Below are 21426 nucleotides of genomic sequence, written 5' to 3' on the forward strand. Positions count from 1 at the left end.
CTACTTACACTGTGCCAAACGCAGGCTTATGCTAAAATGCACAGACAGAAGAGCATGTATAGGCACAACACCTGGAATACAGCAGGTTCTGCCAGGCCCGCTCTGTAGCATTTGATCAGCAGCTACACACGCTCTGGTAACACCTACCACACCACTCTACTCTCTGGAGACAGAGAGTGGAAAGTGTGCCTTCTCCTCCTGCTCCAAGACCTGAGGTGAGCACCAGAGTGCTCAGCCCTGACTGACGGGGCAATGCTTTCAAGCACACTCAAGCGTGGCACTGGAGAGACTTTCTACGTTTTAAAACTGGACAAGGTGAGGCACTGGAACAGAACAGCTTTCTCTCAGATTGACTCAAATCTTTCCCAGGCTTCAGCCAAGAGCAATCACAACTTTTCAGTCTGACAGCACGGGCCAGAAAGGGCAATACTACTGTCACACCAAGACACTCTAATCCTCCTCTTTTTCAACTGTGCATTTTGTTCTGATCGCTTCAGGGAGAACACAGCAACAAAACCAAGAATGACACCTGCTCCATTTAGCATCGTTTGGAATCCAAGGCCACAATTTGTTCTTCAGGAACGAATGATAAGGAACAAAAGCTACTTTCCTCCTTGCCAATGCCCACTAGGGTTCACAGGCAAGGGAAAGACTTACTGTTTCAGAAGTCAAGCACCATTTCAGTTCATTTACTGTGCATTAATATTTATAGAGGAAGAACTGGGAGCAGTATTCACTAACTCACTTCTCTCACCAGTGTTGTCTTTGGAAGCACTGTGGACTTGATGGCTATCATTACAAATAGAGTTTTTCACACCCTCAACAACTGCAGTTTGTAGCTCTTCACCAGCGTCTTCCTTTTCCTGCTCCTTCTCCTCTTCTTCCTGTTCAGGTGATTTTTCCTAAAAGAGATTGACCAAACAGCTGGAAATAGCAGAAACAAGCACCTTCTTAGCCACCCATCGACAACAACTTTAAAAATGCTTCTCCTGTGTAAGACAACAGGGAAACTTTGTTGAGCTTTGTTTTACAAGGCCTTCAGTTTTTCTGGGAATCTCTGAGGAGACAGCAATGACATTAGCCCTAAGTCATTAGCCCTGGCTCTGCAAAGCTCCTGAGAAGCAATTCTTCCTGTCAGCCTAACTCTAGCTTTCATTTCAGTTACATTGTTTTGGAACACGCTCCTTTTCCTCTACTTTGCTCCAGGAAAATCACTAACTTCCTGCTCTCAATCTGACTCAAACTTTTTGGTTCCTCATTTTCAGCCATCACACCAGGTATTTTACTAAATGGCAATAAATCTTGACAGATAAAAACTGTACATACAACTGAGAAAAAAATTAATTTATTTCAGAAAAATTATACTGCCTATTTGTTTTCCTGCAAAACCACTGCAACCAATAAAAAAAACATTGAAAATACTGCCCAATATTATTCTTATACCTAAGAAACTGCTTTGGTTAGGAGTAAAGGCATTTTCTATTATAAAAAAAGGATGATCAAAAGATGGATATACGTGAAATATTAACAGAAATCCAGTTTACCTTTTGGTTCTTACCTTTATCACCCTTAGAAAATACCTTTGTGATTGAATCAACCTTATATAACTAACTTTGGTGCCTGAGTGAAACGCTGCTCTTACATTTTCTTCATGCCTATTCAAGCACAAGTGTTCCCTTTCTTGTTTCAGTGCTTCACAGACTTTATTATCTACTTCACATTGCTCTTCTTCTGTATCTTCATCATCCACTTGTTCAAGACAGACAGAGTTTGGTCTTTGACTTTCAAGCCTTGGGCTTTTTCCTGCTGACAAAAAACTATTATCACTTTCAAAGCCATTACTGAAGCTTGACTTTTTCTCCTTAAGACCACAACTATCTGAGAGAAGCTGAGGTGTCTCTTTTTTCCAGTTTGTCATCTTAGACTCTGCAAAAAGGGAGTCATCATTTCTGTGAAACTTCGCCTGAATCATGCTTTTCTTGTTCCAGCTTTCTTGTTTATCTTGCAAATTATTTAGATTCTGAAAGACAGTTTGCTTTGGTACTGACTTGCAAGATACTTCATTATTCACCGTCTTTGGAGACATGGCACTTATGTCAAAACAACAAAAGGAGTTATGGGAATGGCAACAGGCATGTTACCAGATTAACGGAGTAATCTGGGAATGTCTGGAAAAGGAACCAAGTCAAGGATGGGCAGGATGGAGGAAGGACTTCGCCAGGGACAAAGGCTTAGGAGGGGATTAATACCTTCATTTTAACAACATGACTTGTTTTTTCTGAAATGCCTAAGTGCAGTGTTTTCAAAGTGCTACTTTTCTCATTTACTATAGGAAAAGAATTGTTTAAAAAACTACTTAGCAAATCTACTTTTATATATTAGTATACTATGCAATCTTTTCCAAATAGCTTACTGTTTTTCCTGAACTGCTGGGAAACATTCATTAACAATGTCAAATTTGGCTTCTGCAGCTTCTGTAAATAAATGATTATTTTCTTTTAGAACACTAACGACAACAACAAATCCTTTGGTCACATCAAACCTTGAACACTAAATGTAATCAGGCTGTCCTTTCGACAGTGGTCAGGTGCTGGCTCCATCCTATACTTCTAACTACAAAAACACTCCTCACATATGCAATTCAGTGAGTATTTCACCCCCAAAATACCATGCAGGCACCCTTCTGAAAATTGTTTCCAAAACTATGGTTACATGCATAGCAGTTTGAAAAATCTGGGTTTAATATTTGTAGTACTTCAGTAAAACTCAGTTATATTTAAGATCGCAGCTTCTGGATGCTTACCTGCAAGTGTGCACAAGGGAAGTAACTGTTAAGAACCCTAGGTTTAATGCATTAATTAGTCCCTGCAAGTACACTTACCAGAATATCCTGAAATTTCAAAAACATGCCAAAAAATGCATAATTTGTATTTAAATCGGTGCAAGAAAATGAAATCATGTTAAAACTGAACATGCTTGCACCTCCAGTATTAGAGTAGGTTGAACTAGAACACTGGTTCCTCATCGCTGCAGAATCCCAGAGCAACAGAACAGATGCTCCAGACATCACTGCAGAAGTTAATAATGCTTCAGAACACTAGCAAAAAAAGCAGGCCTGAGAGCTTGTAGCTGACAAAAAGAATACTACCTAAGCATTCAAAAAAAGGAGGGAAAACATGCAGTGTGAGATTGCATGCAAGCACAGAATGCCATCTCAATAGAAAAAAAAAAGATGACCCATTTGAGTAACTCATCGGCTGAGCACTCTTGAGTAACCTGATGAGGAGGAAAGGAGAACTAGGTGATGAAGGATTTCAGTACATCTTCATTAAAAAGTGCCCTTTATCGGTTAGGATTCTATCACGAAATTTACAGGAAACATTAACAGTGTTTGGGGAAGAACAGAACAGGTTATATTAGTAACTTATAAACTTAAAATCTGACTCAAATGACCAAGAACAAATAAAACTGTGGCGATTTATCTCGTCGCCTATTGCTCTTTTGCCTCAAACCACAAATCTACTGCATGATCTGCCACAGCTACAGGTCTTTTAGGAAAAACTCACAGCAGAAGAAAGGCTGGCAGGTCAGAGAGTGCTTCTAAGGAGAAAACAATATTGGCTAGAACTGTAGTTTCTTTCAATCCCCCAGAAAACTTGCCTTCAGATCACTTATTTTTATAGGACATTTACTGTAAATACACCGTACCTTGGGAGTAAAATTGAGTTCTTCCTCAGAAGTATGCCAACTGACATCGCTCCCCTCTTTCTCCAAGCTTCTTAAAAAGTAAAGCAAAATGAGTACCGTGTCTCTCCAATCATTCCTCAGGTATGTGCTGGGTATGTTTAAAGTCTTACCCGATTGAGTCTCCTTGCGACAAGCCGTCTATTGCTGTTCAAACACGAATTGACATGTTGAAATTAGATTTGGCATGCTAAAAATTAACCAGCACATACAAACATTTAACCTGGACAACTCTACATGTCATAACAGAATGAAACTTTGGGGAGTCAACTTAACGTAAGACAGCATGAATGAATGCATGCATTTCCAAACAACTGCTTTTTCAAGCCACACTGAATTGACAAAACAAAAAAGACTAGAGTTTTAGATCCTTTGAACTTTTATACCTAAAAGTTTAAGAACTACCTCTAAACTAAAAAAGCCCAGCATAGCATGAATATGCTGTGTTAATAAACAGTTATAAAATACTGGTGCTTTAGCAAGACGGTAAATAAATGAACTGCTGAAGTACTCATACTGCACACACAAGCACACCCTGTTGACAGAGATTTTACTGGTTTATATACTATACTAGCTGGTGCTCTACCCACTTACACGTTATCCTGAAAAGGTAAAAAACATCAAAAAGCATAACCAAGACCTAAAGCTTATCCTCACGTAGAAGAATCCCCAGCAGTTCTCTACGCTGCACCAAAAAGGGTATTCAACAGGCAAAACAGGCGTACCCAGGGCACTCTATACTACACTCCAAGCTTTCATCCATGTTAAGACAGCAACTGGCACATAGGATCACAGGATAAATCAGGTCACAAGGGACCTCGGCAAGTCTCTCAGCCAACCGCCTCCTCAAAGCAGGCTCGGCTCTGAGGTCAGATGAGGCTGCATAGAGCTTTATCCAGTCTGATCTTGAACCATTCAAGGAGGGAGACTGCACAACCTCTCTGTTTTACTGTTCTCACCATGGTGAAGCTGCCCACATTCCGTTAGAAATTCTCTTCTTTCCATTTATGCCTCTTGTACCTTTGCTTCATGTGACACACCACTGGGAGGCACCTGTCTCTGTCTTCTCCTCACACGTACTGGAAGCTGCTGCTGGGTCCCCTTCAAAGTCATCTCTTCTCTAGACTGAACAAGCCCGGTTCCCCCAGTCTCTCCCCCAAAGGCAAGGAGTCCTGCTCCTGGCAAAGCTTGATGGCCCTCCACTGAACTCGCTCACGGATGAAAGACCACTCTCTCTTGCACTGGGGGCTCAAAATTATACCCAGGGAGCTGGACACAACCCAGGGACTGCCAAGAAGCGGCGTACAATCCCCTCCCTCAGTCTCCTGGCTACGCTGCTCTTCATACAGCCCAGGACACCGTTAACCCTCTCAGCCGGCAGGGCACCCTGCTGGCTCATTCTCAGCTCACTTTCTGCCAAGACCCTCTGGCTATTCCCAGCAAAGCAGCTCTCCAGCCAGGCAGCTCCAGCACGTGCTGTAGCAAATGGTTGTTCCTTTCCATGTGCAGGACTTGGCATCTGCCCTTGCTGAATTCTGTTAAGACAGGCCTGACAGCCCATTTACCCAGCTTGTCAAGATCCCTCTGAACGGCAGCGTGGCCCAGATGCACATGTTGCAAACTCAACCATAGCGCACTCCAGCACACCACCGATGTACTAAAGAAACCTGAACTCTAGGAATCCAGCCTGAAGAGTGCGAAAACCTCTCAATTATCAACACCTAAGATGAAATAAAAGGCTTCTTCAATTCCCAGGACAGAAAGGAAAAAACCAAACAGAGCCTCCACATCGTATCTATTTCAGCATTCCTCAAGTCCTCGATAATTAGTTCTCGTTAACTATCATCACAAAATGAAGTTGCTTATAAAGAGGAGATTGGTGGCCTTCCATAAAGTTGTATGATGACAGCCAAACCGAGGTCTTAGACAAAATCATTAAACGGAAAAGAAAACAAAGGGCGTATCATGTTGAGTAAGTTATCTGAACTTTTGCTTTCCATGGATAGTAACTTTAAGCAAGGATCAAAACCAGTTCCCATTCTCCTTTAAAAAAGCAAGAGAGAAAGTTTATGAGCTAGTTTTCAGACAGATCTTGATGCCCTACTGTAGAAACGGGATCTAGAAAAGTAGTATCTAGGGATCACTTGTTTCTACTTTAATTGAAGTCCATTTTCATTTTGGAGTAACAGAAGAGCATATATATTTTTTTTTAATATTATTTACTATCACTAATGACACAAAGCAATCACTCAATTCAGTAATTAAGGACCCGTGCAAAACACGCAAACAAAAAGCACCCAAAGCCTGCTCTCAAACCTAATTTATAAAACCAAAACCATCAGAATAGAGACCTCCAAGATAATAAACATCACAGGTGTGTTAGTATTTGTACATCACACAGCATGTTCCATAGTTGAAATGCTACTGTATAGAATACCTTTCTTTGGTTTTCCCGTTCTTGATGTCTGGCTAGGAGATTGTGGCATTCCTATATCCATTTAGGGAAAGGCGTGTCAAGGACAGACCAAACAAGGGCACCAGAATAAATGTGAATCCCCCGAAATTTGGAAAACATAACCAGTACATTAACAAAGCTATAGCAATGGGAGAATGTACTGTGACCATCAGCCTACTCTACAGTTACAAGAAGTAGAAGCCAAACCTATCACAACCTACAGAACTCTACTCTTAAGGGGCAGTGTCAAACACTGTAACTTAATTTACTTGCTCCATTGTAGAATACCTATATTCCAATATTTTGAAACACTGAAACAGATTCGTGGCAGTTTACTGTACTGCCAACTTTGCATTTCTCTCAGCTTGACTAGTCCTTGCCCAGCACTGACTGCCAATGCAATTCCTTCATATTTGTAGAGTGTTTTATACGTACGGCACACGTAAAATCCCTCCGTCTAAGCATCCCAAAAATCTGTAGGTGCCAACAAACTTTGGAGGTACACTAGCCAGTTGTGTCAGATGGTGCCTGATGCAGACACAGCCCCCTCCTACCTCAGTTTGAAGGTAAAAGCCCTGCATATATTGATTTGACCATGCTGAACTGCTCACGTAGAGAAGCTACGCCACCAGCCAGAACGCAGGCTTGACAAGCAGTCGGAGTGAATACCCTGTTCCCCCAGGGCTATAGGGCAGGCCACAACTGGACCAAAACGGGTGCACTGACTGCTGTGAGTGTCATGCATGTGTGCTTGTGTGTGTACGCGTGTCTATGTGCTGTGGAACAGAAGCTTTAGAATACAAATCACCATCCACCCGCTCTACCCATCCTACTTAGTAAAATGTTATTTTTTATATCAATGAATGGTGTGGTTCTGTTATTGCAGCTACCCAACACCAAATGTCTGTGTGACAAGGCCGTAACATTTGCCTCAGAGCAACAGGGCGTCCTGCTTATATTGATGTTACCACAAATACACGGAATGGATGTGGCAAGAGGACTCCTATCAAAAATACACATGTAAGAGTTAAAAAAGGACCTCAAGATTGTTTCTCATTCCTTCTCCATTTCTCAGTTTTCTTAAAAGGTGATACAGCAGATAAAAAGCACACTGAAGCACTCGTTTCTTTTCCAAGAGCTCTATGATGAAAAACCAATGGTTTCTGTAGGAACAACACACCAATACGCAGTGCAGCAGCTAAAAAAAGCTGCCACTGAAGACATACTAGAAATCTGAACCCTCGCTTTTAGAAAAAATACATAATTACTTTTTGCCAAAGAAATTCCAACTTCAAATCTGAAAAGTCTGTCATTCGATATGCTAGAGGTGGAAGCCATTCATTTGGAGGTTTTTGCCAGTCTGTCTGTAATCAACAAAAAGGTTCATGTTCTGACAAAAAGTAAACACTCAAATAAGCATGAGCCAACTTCTTAAATGTACCGACTTGCTCACTAGAGGCGAATATTTTGAACAATGTTCAACAAGTGCAAAAGTAGCAGCAAAAGGAGGAAGGACTACATTGAAGATCCCAGAAAAACAGGAATGAAGAGCAAGATTAAAACAAAGAATTCAAAGTGGGTATTCCTCCGTTGTCCCACGATCAGTTGAGCTTCTCCTCTAACAGGGGCTTCAAAGCTTTTACTGCAGCCTGTCAAAGGGACTCATGATGCAGGACCTGCGCTTTGTGTGTGCAAGCAAGAGACTGCAGAATCAATGCCACTAAGCGTTCCCTGCATGCTACTAATCCCTCTCACTCAACAGGCCGGGGTCATTTTCCAGGAAACTGAGCACAAGGAGAAAAAGATTCGTACTACTCAAGAAAAACAAGCCCTACTATAAACAGTTTGAGAACACAGCACACTCTTTCTCCTCCCAAGTCCTTAACCCACATAAATATGCTCTTCACACTTCCTATGCCTCTTCAAGTGAGGATTTCCCATAACGTTGTGGACTTATGCTAGTAGTATTACTGTCTCCAAGGAACTGAGCAAATTACTTGGTTCAAGAACCCATATTTCCCTGAGGGCATATTAATTTTGGAATCACACAACAGTATTATTCTTCAAGCCACATATTTTAAAATAACCCAGGCCTGCCAGTCATCACAATGTGGTACCACAGCAATTATCTATGTGCACAGGAGGCAGCCACAGAGTGCTGTTTGGGTAAAAGCAACATTTTGTTGATTAAACTACCTGTACCAAGCCCTTTCCAAAAATAAAATAAAATATAAAAACCTCCGCATCTTCCTTCAGTCTATCAAGAAACTTTACACATTGCTGACTAGATCAAAATAACTAGTCCTAAGTCAAAGGAACAAAGTTTGGCTCTAAACTAAATTCCCCTACCTGGGAAAAGTGAACTCGGAAAAATATCTCACGTTTTGCTCATATTTCACGACATATTTTAAAAAGGAGTAATAAACTGTGTTTGAACGCTGTCTGCTGCCCATTTGCCACAAAGTTCTGATGTAACACCCTTAAAAAAAAAACAGAAAGGATAGAACTTCCCACTGTAGGGCCTGAGATGTAAAGTACAAGAAGTTCGATCTATATTAAAAGATTAGTTTTCTAAGATTCCTCTAGGGCTATATGAGCTCATAAGCACAGACTGGATCTTAAAAATTAAGGAGTTGTGGGGTTTTTTTTTATTATTTTAAAATGAACTCACTGAAGGAGCTAATTTTTTGATAACAAGGCAATTCAATTGTTTTTCTGGATCACAAGTTAATATGGACTTTTTAACGTTTATTTCATACAATTACTGGAAGTAGAAGTGTTATCTATTTTTACTGGAATCAAACTATGTCCATGAAGATACAGTACACACAGAAGTTGCATTATTGTTCCTAACCAAGTGACTTTTCCAAGACGATTTTTCCTAAGTATGTCTCTACAGCACCTACACAGAAACAATCGTAACTGATGCTGAGAAATAAGACAACTCACTAAAAGCAGCTTAGTGCAGGTGAAACTATTAATATTAAAACACCACTGCACAAACTCAGTGGCTATCAACAAGACATGTACAGTCCTGCTAACTCATCTGTTGCTTCCCAGCTACAGGAAGATGCACAACTACTCAGGATGAACCTACTGCTTTTGCAATTCATTTTCACAATCTGACTGGCCATCTAAGGTACAAGTACACACCCCAAAACCAAAACCACTCTCACCTAGTTCCTTCCCTGTCCCCCTTCTCTCTCGGTATGAAAACCTATACAGATGGGCAATCTGGCAGGCAGAAGGCAACAACCCGGTACGTGGGCCCGTAGCACACAAACCGCAGCTGCCTTCACCCCTGACAAGAAGCACCTCCAACCAGCAACAAGTCAGCATATTCACAAAGCTTCTTGCGCTACCCCACCTGATGCCTCCACTAAAGTCAACGGTGAACACAGCGAGCGCTGACAACACAAACCCCCTAAAGAAAAGGCCACAGCGATTTTCCTCGTGAGCTCCTGCGTGATTAAAGATCCTACCTCCTCTGTCCACAGCAGGTGCACCCAACGTCAAGCCAGCAGCTCCGGCCCGGTGAGGAATGCCAGGTACTGTGCCGCCTTGTGCACCACCTTCGTCTCTGTCTCCCCGGAATGCGTATGCCACCAGTTGTTTACAAAGACTATATAGGGAAAGAGAAGAAACGTATTTGGTAAAAACAACCACATACTTGCTTATACAGTTTAATAGAACAGTTAACAGCCACTTATCCACCCTACACGTATTCATAGCCGTAGGAATTCATATGCTTGTATGCATTCACCGAGAGTAATACACACAGAACTTACTGCACGGCTACTACCTACTTCAATATTCACTACAGTCATGTTCACTCTAGAGGTGCATATCCACACCTACGAAGCCATTAGCTCCAGCTCGGCACAGTATTTTCAGCCTAGCTGTTAAGCAACCATAACCACCTTAGAGAAGGGATACGCACAGGTACAAAGCTATCCATAAGAGGGGTGAAACTGCTTAAGACTTTAACAAAAGGGATATGTTAGATCTCTGAAAGAAAAGGCTGGTAGTTCCTGCTCATTGTAGTGGAAGTCAGTAAGGGCAATGGTGCTGGTCTGAGGAGAGGACCGACATGCATTTCAGTTTGCCACGTTCCACCTCTGGGTAACTGTAGGATGCAGACGTGTTTTAGAGTTTGTATTGGGCAGGTGCAAGTTTAGCATCAAAACTTGACATCTAACAGACCATTCGGGGCGGAAATTTTCTTCAACATCCAGATTAATACTAGACACAGGGAACGATACGTATCAGAAGACGTCACTGAGCACAGCTTCAGGACAGCTTTCAACACACCATTAAACCTTGCTGCTATTACCAAAACCATTCAAAAGCCACACTGACAACTGACAACCTATTCTAACAATAAAGTCAAAAATTTACCTAGAATATCCATGAGTAACAGCATAATCCTCAGCTGTCCATCCGTTAGTGTCTTTATGGAAAAGATCAGCACCATATCCAAGAAGAACTTTTATTAAATTAAGCTGTCCACCAGATGCTGCAGTCATAAGTGGGGTTCTGAAACACCAAAAATATGTTACGAAGTAGATCATTTTGACACAGACACTGTAATTATTTTTATTCCTGTTTGCTCTCAAAAACTACTGTCCTCATTACTGAATGAGCAAAAGAAAAAGCAGTTTTCATTAAATATGAAGAGCAACCATAAAATGCAAGAGGGAGTCAAAACAACCAAACCTTCAATCTTCAGACAAAGCTTCCACATAGACAACACTCACGTACAAACTACGCCACTATGCAGGAGATGTTTTTTTCAAATCGAGGCAGTGCTGCTGAGCTAACAGCATGTTTCCTGCCAGAAGGGACACCACAGGCAATGCCTTCTTGTAATCCTCAACGAGGAAAGCACCCACTGAGGTATGACAACAGCCAAGCGCAGATGTGCTTTCACAAGCCACACAGAAATAGCTGCTATGTGGCTCCCCGGTTTTTTTTTTTCAGAGCTCACTCTCATGCCTCTGATTAATCCAACCTAAAGAATACTAAAGAGACCCATGCAGAGTTTTGACAAACCACTCACCTTTCACAGTGATCTCGAGCATGCACATCAGCTCCTTTCTGCAGAAGAAACTCTGCTATATCTTCATGATGTTCAGAGATAGCAAGAATAAGCGGAGTGTTTCCCTCCTGAAAGGGCAGATAAATAAATTTAAAAATAAAAGTAAAAAAATAAAAAACCCTACAAGAGAAATACTAATACAACTTTTTGAAAGAACTTCTTCAACAAATACAAAAATTTACCTTATTCCGAGCATCAATATTGGCATTATGCTCAAGTAACAGCCCCGCTACGGTTGTATTAGGAGATCGGACAGCAAGGTGAAGGGCAGTGTTGCCGTCAGCATCCGCCAGATGGGGGTTGGCACCGTGCTCTAGCAGAATAGCTACACATTCTTCTTGCTGGCACTGTACTGCCTGGGAACAACACGCAAAAAAGGAAGAACTGCCAGCACTCTGTTACAATTGCCCCGGCTTCCCAATGCTGGAAAATAAGAGCACCTTCAAAGCTGAGCTAACATATGCCTATTCCACGCTGATTACCAGATGCATGCTTCTATGCAGAGCTGTGTAAAGAATCCTTCCAGCCACCTCTCATTTAATGCACAGTTGACAAGCCCCACTTGAAAGAGCATGACATATTCCACATACCTTCATCAGTGGCGATCTGTTATCACTGTCAGTAAGATTTAGCTTACACTTGTTTTCTACGAGATATGTAACAACATGCACATGGCCATTCGCAGAAGCAAGATGCAGCGGTGTCCTAAAAATTAAACATATTAAATTAGCACAGACAACTAGAGAAATAATTTCAGTCTCTGATAAATTGATATGACCACAAGTTTCACTTTGCACAAAGCAAGCTTAAGAAACGATTTCTCATTCTGTTACCAGTAACAGCAGTTGTGCACCAAACACCCGAGACTGGCCAGCAAAACCCCTCCGCAGCATCTGCTTAGTAAGGTGCCATTTCCTTCACTCTAGAACTTAATCTGCACAGATTCCCGTGCCCAGGTGGTGGTCACTGCCTCCAGCAGGACTACACCTGTGACACAGCAAAAAAGCTTGGGCATCTGAGAACTATGGCAAGCAACCCTCTAAGTTCTATAATTATTCATGTGCCGGAAGTATCAGAGATGTAGATGGGCTTTATATAAAGAGTATCAGCGTTTCCCTGCACTTTGAGGATTTCTGCTTTTTCTCTAGCCTGCTTACTACTGCAACAAAACCAAGTACTCACTTGCACCAAAGTGCCCCCCATCACATGCAGCAAACCAGACAGCAGAACACTGTAATCCTGAGTACAGGAAAGTAATACCTGATCCTTCAGATATGTATAACTATGATAGTCATAATAAGCCTACTACAGAGGAAGTCCTCTCCAGGGACGGAATACTGTGTTTCCATAATACACGACCAGCATAAGAAAATGAAACTCTTTTCTTCAAGTTAAAGCCTTGCCAGAGGAAAAAAAAAAAAAAAAAAACCACAAAAAACCACCCCAAAAAACCCCTCCTTCAAACCACAGATCATCTTAGGTCTGATGTCAATTAACCAGCCTACTTATACTGAAAGAAATTGCCCAGAAAGTCCTTGCATGTGTTTCCCCCTAAATCAGAGGCACAAATCAGCACAAGCTTCACTCTGTGCAGAAGCAAAGCACCTGCTGCTCTGCAGGACACCTGTCCCAACAGAGCAGAAGACAAGCTAGAAAACAGCTGGGACCTTCCTCCCTTGAAGGTGATGCAGTAACAATCCCACAGTTCCTCAAGAACTGAGGGGAACACCAGCACTGGTTCTGAACCACATCGCTGCAGGTAGGTCCTTCTCTGTATTTAGGAAAGCTCAACTAGCCTTGCAATTGTTTGGGTACCTTGCTGAGACAGGAGCACAACAGCTCCCTGGCTAAGGGGGAATGGAAAGGGAGAGGTACACAAATGCAGTGGCAGGTGATGCAGAAACACAGTAATCTGTAACACAGATACTTGCTACAGGGCAGCTGACATCCTCCTCCACTGCAACAAAGATGAGGATGAGAGAAATACAGAAAACTTCAAAGAATTTGTAATGTCTTGCTACAGACAGGGAACAGACTGGAGCACTGACAGAGGAGTAGCTCAAGAGCAACTACCACCACTTTTTGAGAAATTCCCATGGAAACATGCGGGATTCTTCATCTCTGAAGAAATGACTGACTCAGATTATCTGAAAGCTAACCAGGACCGGTTATGAAGGAGTCCACAACCATCTGAAAGCTGCTACTACCAACCGCCAGGAAGCATGACAGACGTGAAGTAGTCACTATCAGCTCTGCAAACAGAAAAGCCTTCAGAAAACTTGTGGACTTGCTGCTGTCCTCCTCATCCAAGCCTCTCAGTCCGTCAACAGGAGACGGCTCTGCTTGGAGCAAGGCCTGCTGTGCTCCACAGAAGATCCACTTCAGGGAACAGGCTGGCAGAGAACACCAGGGCTCAGGGTTGCCTGTCCCTGCAAGAGGCCTCCAGTAACACCGAAGTTCTTCTGCCACCCAGCCCTGGGGACACTGCCCAGATTCTGTTCCTGCTCCTGCAATGCTACGCTGATCACCTACAGAGTAGAGGAGAACTGCTGATGCCTGAGCAGCCACGAAACAACCCCACTGGGAAACAGCAGGTTGGCAGTACACACTTTGAATGGCCCTTGAGCCGACAACCCAGCAGCTACAAGCCAAGCAATGAAAGCGCTGGAGTTCAGTCTGACAGGCAGCTGACAGGGTCAATCTCCCTTAGCGATGAGCTCTGACCCAGGATCCATGACTAGCTGGCATTGTGCCTGCAGTGCTTCCACCTCTGTGCTGACTTTTGCCCGTCTCTGTCAGTGAGGCTGAAGGTTTTGCTAGACCACCTCTGAAAGCTGCCTGCTCCTAACTGATGCTGTATCAGGCACACTTTCGGGAGGTCTTATGGGCTACAGGACCCACTTTATGGAAGGAACCTGTTGGTGTGATCCTTGCCATGCTCCTGGTGCAGGATTTTGCTTTTGGAAATCCTGAGCAGCAAACCTGAGATATTCATACAACCAACGCACACATTGTTGCCGTTACTTTGCATTATTTCCTACTCTTCACCTCTATTTCCAATGATACCAAGTCTTCCAACACGAAGCCCTGAAACGCACCTGCATCTGGTGGTCACTCACAACACACATCACACCCACAAGCACTAAGAGGGCACAGGTGGCCTTGCAACCCTCATGGCTGGTACAGAGGGCAGTGGCTGCAGCAAGTAGGCAGGCTCTGGCCACCGAATTGCTCTCAGCCTCGCTTTTCAGCACTGGGCATTATCACGGCAAAACCACCACCGTGCTCATCATAGTATGCTGCCTTTTCTTTCTTCCCTCCCTCTCCCCCCCCGCCCCCGGCTTGTTTTTTTACAGTTTGTGACTGTATTTGTCCTCTTATAACACTGATAATTGCCTGGCACACAGAAGGAAACCCTTCAGAGGAAAAAAAGCTTTCTAGACAAGATGAACTTGAAACGCAAAAACTAGCGAAAATTCATACCAGGGTCTGCTAAGAGCTGGTGACTGACTGCTGACTGAATCAGAAAGCAGTAAGAAGAAAGAGAGAAAGGTTCCAAACTATTTCCATAAATGCCATCGGGCACCTCGACTCTGGCAGCTGAATTATGCACAAAAGTGCACTCAAGCCACCTTAAATGGCACCCCCCACCTCCAGCTGCATAAACAAATACTGGCTGGCAACACTCAGGCACACAGCCCACATGCTGACTGACTGCACTCTTCATTGCCTTCCTACAAATCTAGACAGTTTCAGGTGTTTTCAGGGCAATAAGCTAGCTGGCTGGCAAAAGTCCAGTCTTCAGAAAAGACAGCCCAGGATGCTGAAGTACTCTGATTAAACCAGCATCTCCTCTGAATGTCATGGATGTTTTGACTCAGTCTTTTCAGAAAAGGCATTAACAGCTCGACACATCCAAGACCCAAAAACCTCAGCTGATTCCCTTATGCTTACGGTGGACCATGAGGAGCTATGCTGCAGCCCAGGGCTTCTCCCTAAGATATAACTGCCAAGTACTTGCTGTGCTTGACTCAAAAGCACACATCCTACCACCTGCCAGAAGCAGCAGCTTCCTCTGCATGGCACTGCCCAGATCTTCCAAACCAAGGCACTAATTAGCTGTACCAAGGCCACAGAGCAAACAGCAAAGTAACTGCCACCTAAAATCAGACTGATGTTGCTTTGGCTGCAACACCACAGTCACAAAAGGCACATCAGGCAACCGTCCACACAGCACCAATACACAGCACACTTACCCTTTCCTAAACACAGCGCTTACCCCTCTTTTACTCCCAGCTGAGGCAGTGCAGCTTGCTCAGCTCAACTACTAACCCCGCACGCCGAGGCCTCCGAGGTGCATGCACTCTGCCTTCCAAGCCTGCCTGGAGAATGGCCCTGAGGCTCCTTCTGCAACCCCCCTGGCCAGGCTGCTGCCGGCCCCCTGCTGCTCCTGCGCCCCCAGGCAAGGCAGCACCCCCGGGAACGAGGGCACGGAGGGGGCCGGGGCAAGACGGGGGATGCTCGGCCGACTCCAAGGGCTCCTGGCAGCACAGGCCTGGCTCCCCGCCCAGGCTGAGGCTCCCCGCAGCGATGCTGCCGTTCGCTCCCAGCGCCCTTGAGCTGCCGGCGGCTGCAGCTGCACCTGCGGGTCCCGGCGCTGCCCGCAACCCCCCCGCACCCCGCCCCAGCACCGCCCGGCGCTGCTGCCCCCCCGCCGCTTACCGCTCCGCCGTGTCCCGCTCGTCGATGCCGCATTTCTTCAGTCTCTGCCGCACCTGACCCAGGTCGCCACGGGCGGCCGCACGGTGCAGCTTGCCCAGCTCCTGCAGCCGGAGCTCGTAGGCACCGGTGGGGAAGGGCTTGGCGGCGCTGCCGGACGCTGCCGGCCGCCCCTTCTTCTTCCTCCCGAACCCGAAAAACCTCTTCATCCCGCGGCACGGTCCCGCCTCAGGGAAGAGATGGCGGGAGGCACGCGGCGGGCTGCGGCAGGCCCCGGGCAGGGCCGGGGGATGGGGGGTCCCGGGCAGGGCCGGGGGGTCGGGGGGCCCGGGGCTGGGCATCGGGGGGTCGGGGGGCCCCCGGGGCAGGGGCATCGGGGGGCCCGGCGCTGGGCATCGGGGGGTCGGGGGGCCCCCGGGGCAGGGGGCCGGGGGATCGGGGGTCCCGGGCAGGGCATCGGGGCTCTCGGGGCAGGGCATCGGGGGATCGGAGGGCCCCCGGGGCAGGGGGATCGGGGGGGCCCCCGGGGCAGGGGGATCGGGGGGGCCCCCGGGGCAGGGACGGGGGGTCGGGGCCCCGGGCAGCGGCCCGGTACGGCTGTCTACGGAGCGAACCACCAGAGGGCGGGAAGCCGAGCGCACAGGCTGCTCCTCAGCGCGGCAGCGGCGGACAGCGCCTCCCTCAGCGGCGAGCGCGGCGGTTAAACGGCCGGCGGGCTCTGCTGGCGGGGGCGGGGTCTGCTCCGGCGCGTGTCCCGCGCGAGTGACGTCACTTCCTGCCCCGCGGTGCCCGGCGGCTCCTGCGCGGTGCCCGGCCGCGGCGCTGCCGAGCGGGGCCGGGGGCAGCGAGAGGCGCGGCGGGTGGCGGCGGCGCTGCGCCCCCCGCAGAGCACTCGGGCCGCTGCCGGGAAGCCCGGGGGGTGCCGGCGTACCGGGCAGCAGCAGCTCCCCGCTGGCCCCGGCGGGGCCCGCGCTGCGAGCTCGCGGGGCGGCTCGGGCGAGTCGGTTTTAAAAGCAAATGGCTCAAACTGGGAAAGCGCTTGTCGTTCAGGGCAAGGGCATCTCGTCGGGGAGTTATGGCCAATACAGTTCTCCGACAAGTCTTAGGGTTAAGTCTTAAATTTAAGACCTAGGGTGAATTCTTAGGGTTAAAATCTTTAAGTCTCAGGGTTAAGTCTTAGGGTTAAGTTTTAAAGTGAAGTCTAAACGTTCAGTATCAGGGTTATGTCTTTGGGTTAAGTCTTAGGGTGAAGTCTTAAATTTAAGTCCTAGGGTTAAAGTCTTAGGGATAAGCCTTATAAGGTTAAGTCTCAGGGTTAAGTCTTAAATTTAAGTTTTAGTGTTAAAGTTTTAAGGTTAAGTTTCAGGGTTAAAGTCCTAGGGTTACTTCTTAAGGCTAAGTCTTAGGGTTGAGTCTTTCTTAGGGTTGAGTCTTAGGGTTTATTTTAAAGGTGAAGTCTCGGGGTGAAGTCTCGGGGTTCAGTTTTAAGGTTAAGTCTTAGGGTTAAGTTTTAAGGTTAAGTCTTAAATTTAAGACCTAGGGTCAATTCTTAGTGTTAAAAACTTTAAGTTTCAGCTTTACTTCTTAAGTTTAAGTCTCAGGGGTCTTAAGGTTAAGTCTTAAGGTAGGATTAAGTCTAAGGGTTAAGCCTTAGGGTAACAGTCCTCAAATGCATGAAGAACACGAGAACGGTGGTGCTGGGTCAATGGGTCTGTGCTTTCCTCTAGTGCTCTCCTTGCTACCACCTAGCACTCAGCTGGCAAGTTCATGGCCACAGCCAGGACCAGCCCAGCCTCTTGTTTTCCAGGGAGCCGATCACCACACATATGGGAAACAGACAGTAGACAAGACATAGTTCTTCATATCCTTTCCGTTGTTTTGCTAGAGAATCTAAAGTTTGATATACCTTCTTTTGTTTATATTTACATTGGCACTTCAGTGGGTCCAGACTAAATGGCAACTCTCTACCTGACTGCTCCAAAAATTGGTTTGAGCCCTCGGTTAGTAACCAGCCGTTGGTTAACTTTGTCTTTGAAATACAGCAACCTATGGTGGAATAGGAAACTGAGACAGTTAGGGACATCGGTTGTATTTACTCGAAGGAGGTGAAAAATTTTCTAGGGAAATTTTTCAATAGTGTTAGCATAAAAATCCTGTATGTGGCACATGAGCGACTGCTCTAGGCAAATGGCTTTTTAGAATAAGAAGCCATCCCTGCCTTAAGTGACACATCTAGAAAAATGTGTCACTATGTGAATAATAAGCTCACACAGCAAAGCTGCAGCTACCTGATAGCACAGTATTTTTCCTGGTTTGGAGGATTTTTTTATTCATCTAAAACTTTCCAACGGTCGTCACTGCTAGTTTACTCCCTGTATGACAAATAAGTAGTAAATGAAGGTGTTTTCATACAATGGAACAATCTGTCTGTTTGCATATTTTTAACAGCTGTTGCAAAGATATACTTGAAACCCTGAAGAGCTTTTGCTTTTTATACTACTGAAAACCACGCTACACAGCTTTTTGCAAATTTCCAGTTTGGAGAATCGCACAGTAATTGTTGGTTTGTTTCCGTGAAAGAAAAAAACCCAACACATCTTCCTTTAGAGGCAATATTTTGCTGCAGATTTTAGATCTATCTTTTCTATTTCATCTACCTCTTCTCCAGCTCAGAAAGGTCTACTTCTTTAGAAATTCTTTTCGTTTGATATGTTAGAACATCTCTGTGTATTAGTGAAAAAGGAACTGGACCTGCCCTTTGTCTCACTAAATTCTCATTTCCATAATACATGCAGTTTTCCTTTCCTTATTAAAGAAAATTACCAAATCCCATACAGCTGCCTGGGATCATGGATCAATCTGAATATGCGTGGCCCAGAATTACTTTTTGCAACTGATCTAAAATTCTGTGCCAAATTCAATCATAACCCAGGAATGGAAATAATAGGGATGACGTACTTTGCATATCTTCTCTGCAGGTTGTTATGACCCACTGCAAGTAAACAAGAAAAAATACACGTAGTGGACATTTCTAAACAAACCTCTGACATCTGAAGAAGTCATTTTGATATCAGATTTATTCTCACCATACTTTCTGCATGGAAGACCAGAAGAATCTATGCTTTTAATACAATTTGTGCAGGAAAGCATTGGCAAAAATACTAGAGTACTTGTTACGTTTGTTCCTACATCAAACATGCTGAGGTGAGGCTTAAAAGCCCACCAGTGAATTCACATTTGCCGCAGTGCTGTTAGTAAAAGCTGTAATTATCCGTATTTTTTTGAGAATGCTTAAAATGAAAACACAACCCAACTCTCAGTTATAGAACAGTGTAGCACAGCAAAGATGTTATCATCTAATTTTTTCATTATAAGATGTGGGTGCATAACCAAGAAGAACACTAACAATTATTTCTTAGTAAACCTTTGCAGCATAAAACCATTTAGTGGGGCAGTGCAAATCAGAACATACTCTGCCTTTAACACGAAAGAACACTTCTGCTGTATAGGTAGACAAAAAAATTGACTTAGTGGGATATTTTCATTCTCCCAGTGCTGTTTCCTCTCCTTTCGTTGTCAGTAACCTAGCTACCCAGTGATTTTTGTGGGACACTAGGGTTAGCATAGATGTTAGGTTACCTTTAGATGCTTTACATGTTAGAGATGCATTCCTCGTGATTCTGCTCCACGCACAAGAAAAAGCCCGGTTTGCTTTTGCCTGGAGCGGGACTCAGTATGTTTTCAAACAGTTTTCTGCAAGGATACAAACACTGCCCCGCTATCGCTCACAATGCTCTGGCCACAGCCTTAGCACAGATCACCATTCCACCTGGCCTCACAGTGTATCGATACATTGATGGCATCCTCAGCGGGGCAGAAGGGCCACAAAGCATTACAGATGCAATGAAAAACATTTGGGCAACACTAATCAAGTTGGGACTGGAAGTCCCAGAGTCAAAGTGCCAAGGGCCAGCACGAGAAGTTAAATCCCAAGAAGTCTGGCGGGTTGCAGGAGCTGCCTCTCTTCCACCAGACTCACTAGAAAAGAAAGAATCTGGGCACAGTCCATCCAGTACGCTGGAACTACAAGAAGTTCAAGGGACTGTGAAGTACTGGCGTAACCATATTCCTGCCTTTTCTGCCATTGCTTGTCCCTGGTAGAATTTGTTATAAAAGGGAAAATCATGGCAGTGGACATCTCATCAGCTCTGTGGTACCGTCCAGTTCCCCTTCCTGCAGGAGCATAACAGAGCCTGGCCGCGGGGTCTCCACTCCGCTCCAGCCTCCGTTACTCCTGTCAGCACGTGCTGAGGTTGCAGGCTGCGTTGCTTAGGGAGCCGTGGCAACACACATTTAGGATGGTGAATGCCGGCCATCCTGAAAGCGACAGCTGTCTTTTACCCTAAAAAGCTTCCTGTAATACTATGCTTCTCTGAGGTCCCAGGTTTCTCGAATTGCCCCCACCCCAAAGCAATTTCCCCACAGGGTCCCTAAGCAAGGCAGTGGCTCTCTCAAACTCCCTCCCAGCCCTGCCCTGGCTGAAAGAAGGCAGAAAGAAGCCTTCAAATGAGGGAAGTTCTGGCTGCAAGAGAACACAAGCTGATCAGGTCTTGGGATCCACTGACATCAACAGAAAATGAATTTAAAATAGGACAGAGATAACTGTGGCAGTGGGAGATGGTGACCTCTAACTGAAATAGTTCTGCCCCAAAGAGGCCAAAATCCCGCTTGGGGAGCACGCGTAGTCCGTAAAACACTTCAGCAGTGCTACTGAGGATGCGTACACATTTGCATTAGAAGCCAGAAACCAGTCACCAAACCTGTGTATGACACATGACTATGCAACGTGTGGCGCTCTGAGAAAGGCCCTGAACCCCTTCTCAGTGTTCCAATTGGACCTAAAAACTTTGCATGCACTTTTTAATCGCTGCCCCCAAAGTGATTTCCCCACAGGCTCAGTAAGCAAGGGGGTGGCGGAGTGGCTCTCTCAGACCCCCTGCCAGCCCTGCCCTGGGTGCCGGTGCCTCCGGCCCTGCCCCAGCAGACGTTGCTGTGCTGATGGAGGGGCTCCCTCCCTCTCCACTGCATTTGCAAAGGGAGTGGCTGGCTCACCCTTTGCTGCCCACGCAGCCAGCCCTCACCTTTAGCTGCTGTCATTCCCAGGGGCGCCGGCTCTCTCCCAGCACCCTCACACCTTCTCCCTGCAACACCGCGAGAGAAGCGTTCGCCAGGCACACGGGTGCCGTCACTGCCCTGCGCAGCTGGGCACCCCAGACTGGCACTGCCTGACTGCCTCCCTCACCAAGCACCTCCACCTCCACAGTCTCAAGCTCCATCCCTTTAGACGGAAAGGGGATCACTATTGAGAAGTAACCGTTCCTCATGAGGAACACAGTCTCTTCAGGAGGCA

The 21426-nt window shown here is 45.7% G+C and overlaps 1 pseudogene; it reads right to left on the bottom strand.

Annotated features, from left to right (window-relative positions):
• Window positions 1-16397, bottom strand: part of LOC129783318 (ankyrin repeat domain-containing protein 26-like) — a 52875-nt pseudogene extending 36478 nt beyond the window's left edge.
• Between the last annotated feature and the right edge of the window lie 5029 nt (window positions 16398-21426).

This window comes from Falco peregrinus, unplaced genomic scaffold, assembly GCF_023634155.1.
Source record: "Falco peregrinus isolate bFalPer1 unplaced genomic scaffold, bFalPer1.pri scaffold_29, whole genome shotgun sequence".
Lineage (NCBI taxonomy): Eukaryota > Metazoa > Chordata > Aves > Falconiformes > Falconidae > Falco > Falco peregrinus.